General features: G+C 36.6%; 1 protein-coding gene across 1 annotated transcript in view; it reads right to left on the bottom strand.

Moving 5' to 3' along the window:
* The window catches only part of grp (serine/threonine-protein kinase grp), a 46,065-nt gene extending 44,835 nt beyond the window's left edge, over positions 1-1,230 (bottom strand). The window contains exon 1 of the mRNA XM_083118696.1: positions 1,044-1,230. The gene's annotated coding sequence lies outside the window, so the exon portion shown is untranslated. The remainder of the gene's footprint in view (positions 1-1,043) is intronic.
* Positions 1,231-8,516: the final 7,286 nt, after the last annotated feature.

Here is an 8,516-nt window from a genome sequence, read left to right on the forward strand (position 1 = left end):
ACCTATTCTTAAATTATACTGTACAAGAGATTGTAAAGTCAACACATGGCCAGTATCCTGCCAACTCAAATATTTAAATCTAGAAACACCCACCATCAAAGTATTACTACAAATAACCCTTGTGTATAATTTGCACCCATCCTTTGAAAATAGGATTTCATCACGCTTGCAGTTTTACGTATTCAAATTTCAATTCAAACATATTTAGTCACAGCATGATTTAAAATTCTTCAGTAATTTTTGGTTAGGTACCATGCCTACTTCAAGTGTAAGAATTTTAAAGATTTTATAATCATGCATCATCGTCTCTTTTCTCGTTAAAAATATTTATCATGCATTACTCTCATGCAACAGTAACTAAAAATTCCATTGTGTTCCCTTACCCACTGAAGTTTGATTCAACCTCCTTTGTCAGTTGAAGTTTTTCATACCATATGGTGATATTGTATTATAAATAAATTTATCCACTTCCACCCATTGAAACAACAAAATCCTCATCACGCAAAAGAGTATTCGATTAAACACACGTGGTAACTAATACATTACTTTCGAATTCTAACCGAACCAGTAATTAGAAGGTATACTCCTTTTTTCCCTTTGGCGCCATCTACTCGATATCGGAATGCAGTCGATTCACACATTACAGGGGGTACTGTACATTAAAAGCTTACACATATTCTACAATTAACAAGCATATTTTACTGTACTGAAGACAATTTTCTTCAACATTTAGAAGTTCAAAAAGGTGAACTTGCTCCTCCCTATAAGCTTCATACACAAAAAAATGTCGCCCGGAAAATGCCATTTTCCGCAAATAGGGTACATAAAACAAAAGTTGTTCCTACAGATATTACGATTTCATTAAATATAATGCAATTATATCTACAAAAAATCCAATGAAACAAATCTAATGCAAGGCTTTCATGCACTTTAACAATGGAATCCAACACGTGGTTGTCAAGCCCAAAGACATTTTTCTCTCAAACCTTTAAGCCTCTGCAGACAAGTAGCTACATTTAAATGCACCGTGAACTTTCACCTACCTCTTATGATCTTTTTACCACCAGCCATAGCATACAGCTAATTCTGGATAACTATATAGCTTAAGTACACTTGATTAGCAGCATTTCTTTCCGGCTTAAAATGTGTCTAACCCATTTTCACTGACTTCCCATGGCTCCGTTCCTCCACGCTTTCCTCCGTTTCGCGCCGAGGCCAATAATACAACGACATCTATTCCTCCTGGTAGAGATGTGATGTCACTTCCGATAAAGTTTATAAATGGTATATATCACTGAATTTTTTAAAAAATTTGATTATTTATTCACTTCATACCACTCGCGCCATTTTATTAAATTATGTTGCTATTTATTTTCTATATCCATCAATGAATTCAGGAATATTACTGTCACATGATTAACGTTGTAGTATGTAGAATTGAACAAGGAGCCATGTTGGATCCTAAATCCGTCAGTTTTTCTTTCAATTGAACTGTTTTCCGGGATGTCAAAACCAAAGGGGCAGGGGGCAACTTGCCCCCTCACTCATCATCGAGGTTGAGCAATAAGATACATTTGCTCCCTCCCCATTCGCGTCCTAAAAAATGAAACTATATTTTTAAAATTTATTTTTGGTTCCGAAGAAAATTTGAGAAAATATTGAATATGGACTCAAGTTTCGCTAACAGCAAGAACAAGAAGTACGTGACTCACAGGTCCCTAATCAGATTAGGAATGGCAGTTTGGTCTTTTTAAATCAAGTGCAATGTGAATTGTACCCTCCCTACGAATTCTCTACTTCTTTTGTTTCCAGTTCCACAAGGTTTTCTGCTCGCTTGTAATACTCCATGGAGGAAGGGGGGGCAGAGGTCGGTGAACTCAGATAAGAAGTGCCTACACTTCCTAAATAGATACAACCTGAACTATTTCTGCGAAACAGGTGCCGTGGTGAAACTAAATGTAATTTGAAGAGTTCCTGGCCTCGCTCTCTGCATCCTTCACGCTCCTCTATGTACACAGCCTCTTTGTTGGGCAAAGGTGAATCTTAAAGTTAAAGCAGCCTTTCGGAAGTTGTCCCGTTGGATAGTTCCGCGGTCTCTGTGCGTCCGTCGACCATCACGTCGTATCATTATGAAAAGCAGTGGCGTATACTGGGTTAAGAACCTGGGCTATCGCACCATCTCATAGTGTTCGAATGGACAAAAATTTGCTGGTGGGGGTGTTTTTGTTTATTTAACTCATTTGGGGTGGCGCGTTGAAGTGCTGTGACTCTGTGATTAGAAATATATACCTCATAAATAAAACATGGAAATATACACTGTCAGTTAGGAAAGGATTTCAAGAATTTCCTTATTTGCATAAATCAGAGGCCCATATTGTGAAATATGATGTAGGCCTATATACAGTATGTAACATTGTTATTCGTACACATAGAATTTCCGAGGAAAAAATGTCATATCTACTAGCAAATATAATCATTTTAATATGTACCTGGAAATTAATGTTAATGAAGGTTTCACCAACAAATGTCAATAAAAATGTATGTTCAAAGTGTATAAACAGAGCATATAATTTGTGTGAAAAGATAAAAACACGCTGTTCCATGCAACATTCTTATTCGTACAGGCAAGAGTTTCAATCTTTCTCGCATACAGCGCCACCGCTATTCGGGCGATTTCGTGCAGTTTGCAACTTCGTAACAAGTTTGAACATGCAGGCGCGCTCCCCGTCAAGCGGAATGCTGGCGTAATATTGTTGTAGACCTGTCGTCTATCTATCAGCGTGTTCGAAATGGGCAAGGTGAAGGAACTTAGTTCCGATCTGAAGGATGTTATTATAAATTTAGCCCTTAGAGGTTATTCGTTAAGAAAAATTGTACAAACAAGCAATAAATCACACTCCACAGTTCAATACATAGTAAACAAATTTAGAGTGGAAAGTTCAACACAGAATGTGCTGAGAAAATCAAAAGAGAGACTGTTGAATAAACGTGATGAACGCTTTATTTTAAAAAGAGTGCGAGAAAACCCTCGACTAAGTGTTCCTCAGTTACGACCGTTAGTAGAAAATGTTGCTGGCAAGATGATGTCCGATCAAACTGTCCGACGTGCCTTGTGGAAGCATGGATATCATGGTAGAAAACCACGAAAGAGGCCGTATGTAAATAAGGTGAATCGCAGGAATAGACTTTCATTCGCGAAAGAGCATATCCACAAGGACCAGGAATTTTGGGATAGTGTCATATGGTCAGACGAGTCCAAGATTAATATACACGGGTCAGATGGGATAAATAGGGTCTGGAGAAAATCAATAAAGACAATGATCACATTAGCACAGTTCCAACAGTTAAACACGGTGGTGGGTCATTAATGATTTGGGGCTGTATGTGGTCCAAAGGTGTTGGTACCATCCAGTTTATTGGTGGTATCATGGATGCATATGTCTATTTGAACATATTGAAGAACAATATAAAGCAGAGTGCCCAAAAATGGACATGCTGCCTATCTACAGATTCCAACAAGACAATGACAGTAAGCATAAGGCGCGAGTTAACATGAATTGGCTAATATGGAATGTGCCCAAGCTACTATAAACACCAGCTCAAAGTCCAGACTTAAATAACATTGAGCTTTTATGGTCAATTTTGAAGAGGCGAGGAGTCCATAAAGCAGGCGTCAAGTCCAAACAGGAGTTGAAAACTGTTGTGCAAGCCGAGTGGAATAAAATAAGCTCTGAAACATGTCGTAAACTGGTTAATTCTATGAATAACAGGTGTCAAGCAGTAATTAAAGCCAAAGGATACGCATCAAAGTATTAGAACTGTCAGTCAATTTGCTCTGAATATACTTTTTTTTCTTTTATATTATCAAGTTTACGAATAGGAAAGTTGTACAAAAAATTGCATGTTTCTTTCAGTTTCATTTAATTTATTATTGTCATTGGTTATAAAGAATTGGGTAAGATTTTATGTTCCTAATGATATTAGTTCCTGAATTGTAAAGAAACAATTTCAAAAGAGTGTATTTCCTTTCAGATATTAAAGCATTTTCTTTGAAAATCCGTGTGTACGAATAAGAATGTTACATACTGTACGAGAATAAAAATAAAATTTCAACCTACCTATTTTCACGATTTTAAGTTTGGGTACTCCTTGTTGTCTTGAAACGTTGTTGCCTTGAAACTAAGGGGTTCCGGGTTCGATGCATGATGGTTTAGATACCACTTTAACTGTAGGTCCGATCCCGATTAGCTTATCTGTTTATAAAGTGGACATACAAGAATAATCCACAACGATTTGGAGCTTATCGTCATTCGTAAGCCGAAAAGACAGCTTGTTAATTATGTCCCTCATTTCAGTTCACTACACAACACACAGCACATATCATTCACAAAAATACAATCCACTCACTACTGTATTCACACGCTGCCTCTAAATAAATTCCACGCACCAAGACCACTCGACGCAATCTAGACTAGAACTGGTCCTGGTCATTTCGGTAAACCATTCCCGTTCAGCCAACAATTTTCTACTACCCACTGTATCTAATTGCTTGACCTTTTGACGCCCAAGACCTTTTTCACAAGTAAGCCTCTGGGTACCGAGCCGATTTTGAGCAAAATGCAGAGTTTCAATTAAATAAGTGTAGATCGGAAGCTAATTGCTCTAGAGAGATGAGTGATATACCGATTGTACGCGGAATGAACCAGAGATTCAGACTATATGAATTTTTTGCAATTTCGGCGTATATGTGGCGGGGGGAGGGGGCTAACTCTCAAAATTCCAAAATTTCGAAAAAAATATTGGTTCCCCCACCCTCCTCAAACAAAGGTTTCCTTTAGCGCGCTTCGAAATTCCATTCTCACAACGCAGATTCAACAACCAGTCTTCCCCCTCCCCCCCTGCTTGCACCCTCAAGGAAAACTTTCAATTTGACATCGGATATTGATAAACAAGCTTCCTTCGACTGCACTTAGCAGGAGGGAGTGAAAAGCATTGCTTTAGAACAACAAAGTCGGTCTTCCTTTGTCGGCAAAAAATTGACCTTGAAAAGAGACGCAAAAGAGAAGTCCCTTTTCCCGCCTTTCCCCCTCCATTTTCATGAAGGCAAAAAAACATTTCTGTTAAATACATGTGTTAGGAACAATATAAAAAAAATAAAATCGAAATTCTAGCCAAAAATAGAAAAGTTATAACGTAAAAACTACGACCTTGACACAGCGTCTCGATCGAGACGCTTGGTACCCCGAGGGTTACTTTTGGGTATCTCGTTCGAGACGCTTGGGCACCAAAAGGTTGAAGGTCAACGACCTGTTTTTCAACTCCTCTGCAAGCGTTCAATGATGTTCTTGTCCCTGCCACATGACACTTTCCCCTTTGGTTGCGATAATTTGGTTTCAAAATTCCCCATTCCTGGGAAGATTACATGCTGGGAAAAATTGGTTTGCAACATTGACGCAGACTGTTGAGGAAGTTCAGAGGTTTTTTTTCCCCGCCATATGCAACCCTGTTCTCTCTTCTGTAACAGTTTGACTCCACAATTTGAGACTGTCCTATTCTCAAACTGTCATGTTCAAAGTTAATATTATTTATGTTATTGATGTTGTTTTTAACTTATGCATGTTTATTTTATATATATTGTTATAATCATCTTATGACGCTGTATAAAATACAAGAAATCAAATTGCTGTAACCATAGCAACGAGAAATAATAAGTACGAAAATGGTGATGGAAGTAGTGAGATTTTCTGCGCCTGTATTGTATTTATTTTAAATATAACGGTTATCGTTAATTACGCAATTTTATTTGCATTGATAATCGTTCTGCAAGTTTAAGCGCAGCGACGGTTATCAAGAGTGGCGACCCAGAAGCCAGGATTGTTCAAAAAGTGTGCAATCTTCTGACAGTGGTAAGAATGTCTGTTGTAATGGAACAGAATTTTTGTCATATGCTGAAGTAAGACTTACGTCACAATCTTCAGTGTGCTTGTATAACGTAACTTCTTAAGTGAATCGTCATATGTGAGAAGATCACAATGGCTGATAAGTTAAAGCAAAGTAAATCTAAATCGTCGCGTAAAGAAACAAACATTCAGGCTAATACAATGACTACTTACTTTGATGCTGATAATCCCGTAGTCGCTTCCAGTAATGCGAATACTACAGAACATGATGTTTGTTCTACAAAACCCGACAAATTATCTTGTTGTAATGAACCAGACAATGATTTGAGGTATGTTCAGTGTACTCAGTGCTCGTCATGGCATCACATATCTTGTCTCAAACTTACAGTCACTCACTGGACAATTTATTCGACTACACTAGAAAATTATTATTGTAAAGGTTGCAAACCAGATTATGATCCTTTTAGTTTGCCAGCTTATCTAGAAACTCTTAACCCGAATTTTGGCGATTTGTTAAGTACTGTTAAGAGTATTCAATTGCTTATGGTCGCTTCTAATGAAGACCTCAAGACGAAATTAGAACAGTCTAATGCTGAAATGAAATCGCAGTTAGAACAGTCTAATGCTGAAATGAAATCTCAGTTAGAACAGTCTAATGCTGAAATGAAATCGCAGTTAGAACAGTCTAATGCTGAAATGAAATCTCAGTTAGAAAATTCTATGAAATCACAGTTAGAACAGTCTAATGCTGAAATGAAATCGCAGTTAGAACAGTCTAATGCTGAAATGAAATCTCAGTTAGAAAATTCTATGAAATCACAGTTAGAACAATCTAATTCTGAAATGAAATTGCAGTTAGAACAGTCTAATGAAGAACTAAAAACACGAATGGATCTTGCTAACCAAGATCTGAAATTACAGTTACAGCAATCTAATCAAGAATTTGCAGAGTTTAGTGAGAATATTAAGTCTCAGTTTGAACAATTGGAATTGGATATTTATAGTAACCTAACTTCAAAATTTGAATTGGTTCATCAAGAAATTAATACTGTTAATCAAAGATTAGACAACTTGACTTCCGATGTTAAAACACAACTTGATTCAATAGCTTCCGAATGTGTCAAGAAAAATGAACATTTGGGAAGTATTTTAAATAGCAATATTTCTCAAATCCGAACAGAACAAGACGTTCAAGGTCAACAAATTTTAATAAATAAAGATTTGATTAGTGAATACGATAAATCTATTACAGTATGTTCATCCAAAATAACTGATATTAATAATAGATTGACATCGTTGGAAGTTGCTGGTAAGGAAAATGTACATTTTGGAACGTATCTTATTGATTGTAATAACAGGTTTCAACATATAGAATCTCGTATTGATGTTTTGCAAACTAATTATGCAAATTTTCAACACAACACAAAAGGAAATTTGAAACCTCCCCTTGCACAAAATAGTTCTCAAACTAAGACATCGCGTGAAAGGGCTAGAAATGCAGTTGACTCGGGGGTGACTAATTCATCTACTTATTCATCTGATGAATCTTTAACAACCCATGTGAAAACAACGTTCGATGAACCGCATGTTCGAAATCGTGTTCGCTGGAAGCGAAACAAAAGATTTATTCCAACCTGCAATGAGGAACATTATCGAAATAATATGTCACCTAATAGTGCACAGTTTAAGGATACAAGTAATTATGCGATTAACAATATGCAGACAACTTCTAGATTGAATTCTACCGTTACAAATATTGATAAACATTCCAATATTCAACAATGTTGTTCTGCTGATGGTGAAAATAGTTACATAAATCAAATGTTTACATACTCGCAAGAACCTAACCTCCCTATCGTTCATCATAGTAATGTCCCTGGTGAAACGTGTGGGTTTCGTCATATTTCTTCCTTGCAGAATGAAGCTTGCAGACCATGGTTTCAAGGTGAAAGGCGTAATGCAAAATTAATGACTGGCACAAGTTGTCCAAATGCTGAAATTGGTGTTAATGAGTCAAATACAAATAACAATTACTGTGATAATCCACAAAGTCAATTTGATCGTTGTATTTCTCCAACGTCTTTACCTGTAATTACTGTTGGGGATAGAGGAAACAGATATGTAAAGATAAATGAACTGTCTCATTTACCTAAATTTTCTGGGAAAATAGAAGACCAATCGGCTCGAGAATATCTAGAACATCTTAATTCTATGCTTGATCTTATGGGCATTCCAATTAACAAAAGGCTACAGAGTATTCAGCAGTGTTTCACCAACAGAGCTGCGTACTGGTATAGAACTCACAAACGTATGTTTTCTTCATATGATCATTTTCAAAGGGAATTCATGAAGCAATTTGCAAGTCCGGAAATAATACAGTCTCAGTTATCAGTATTAAGGAACAGGAAGTATGATCCTACAGTACATGGTGATTTAGAAAGCTTTGCGTTGAAAACATATTCAAATTATTGCAATTTAGTTGAGAATCCAAACGAATTGGATGTTATTCAATTAGTTATTAGCCAGTTACCAAATAATATAGCTAATAACATAACTTGTCATGAGATACGTTCTATGGACCAGTTAACAACTATGTTAAGGAAATTAGATGTTGTC

This window comes from Lepisma saccharinum, chromosome 3 (assembly GCF_977018435.1).
Source record: "Lepisma saccharinum chromosome 3, izLepSacc3.1, whole genome shotgun sequence".
In the NCBI taxonomy this organism is placed as follows: Eukaryota; Metazoa; Arthropoda; class Insecta; order Zygentoma; family Lepismatidae; genus Lepisma; species Lepisma saccharinum.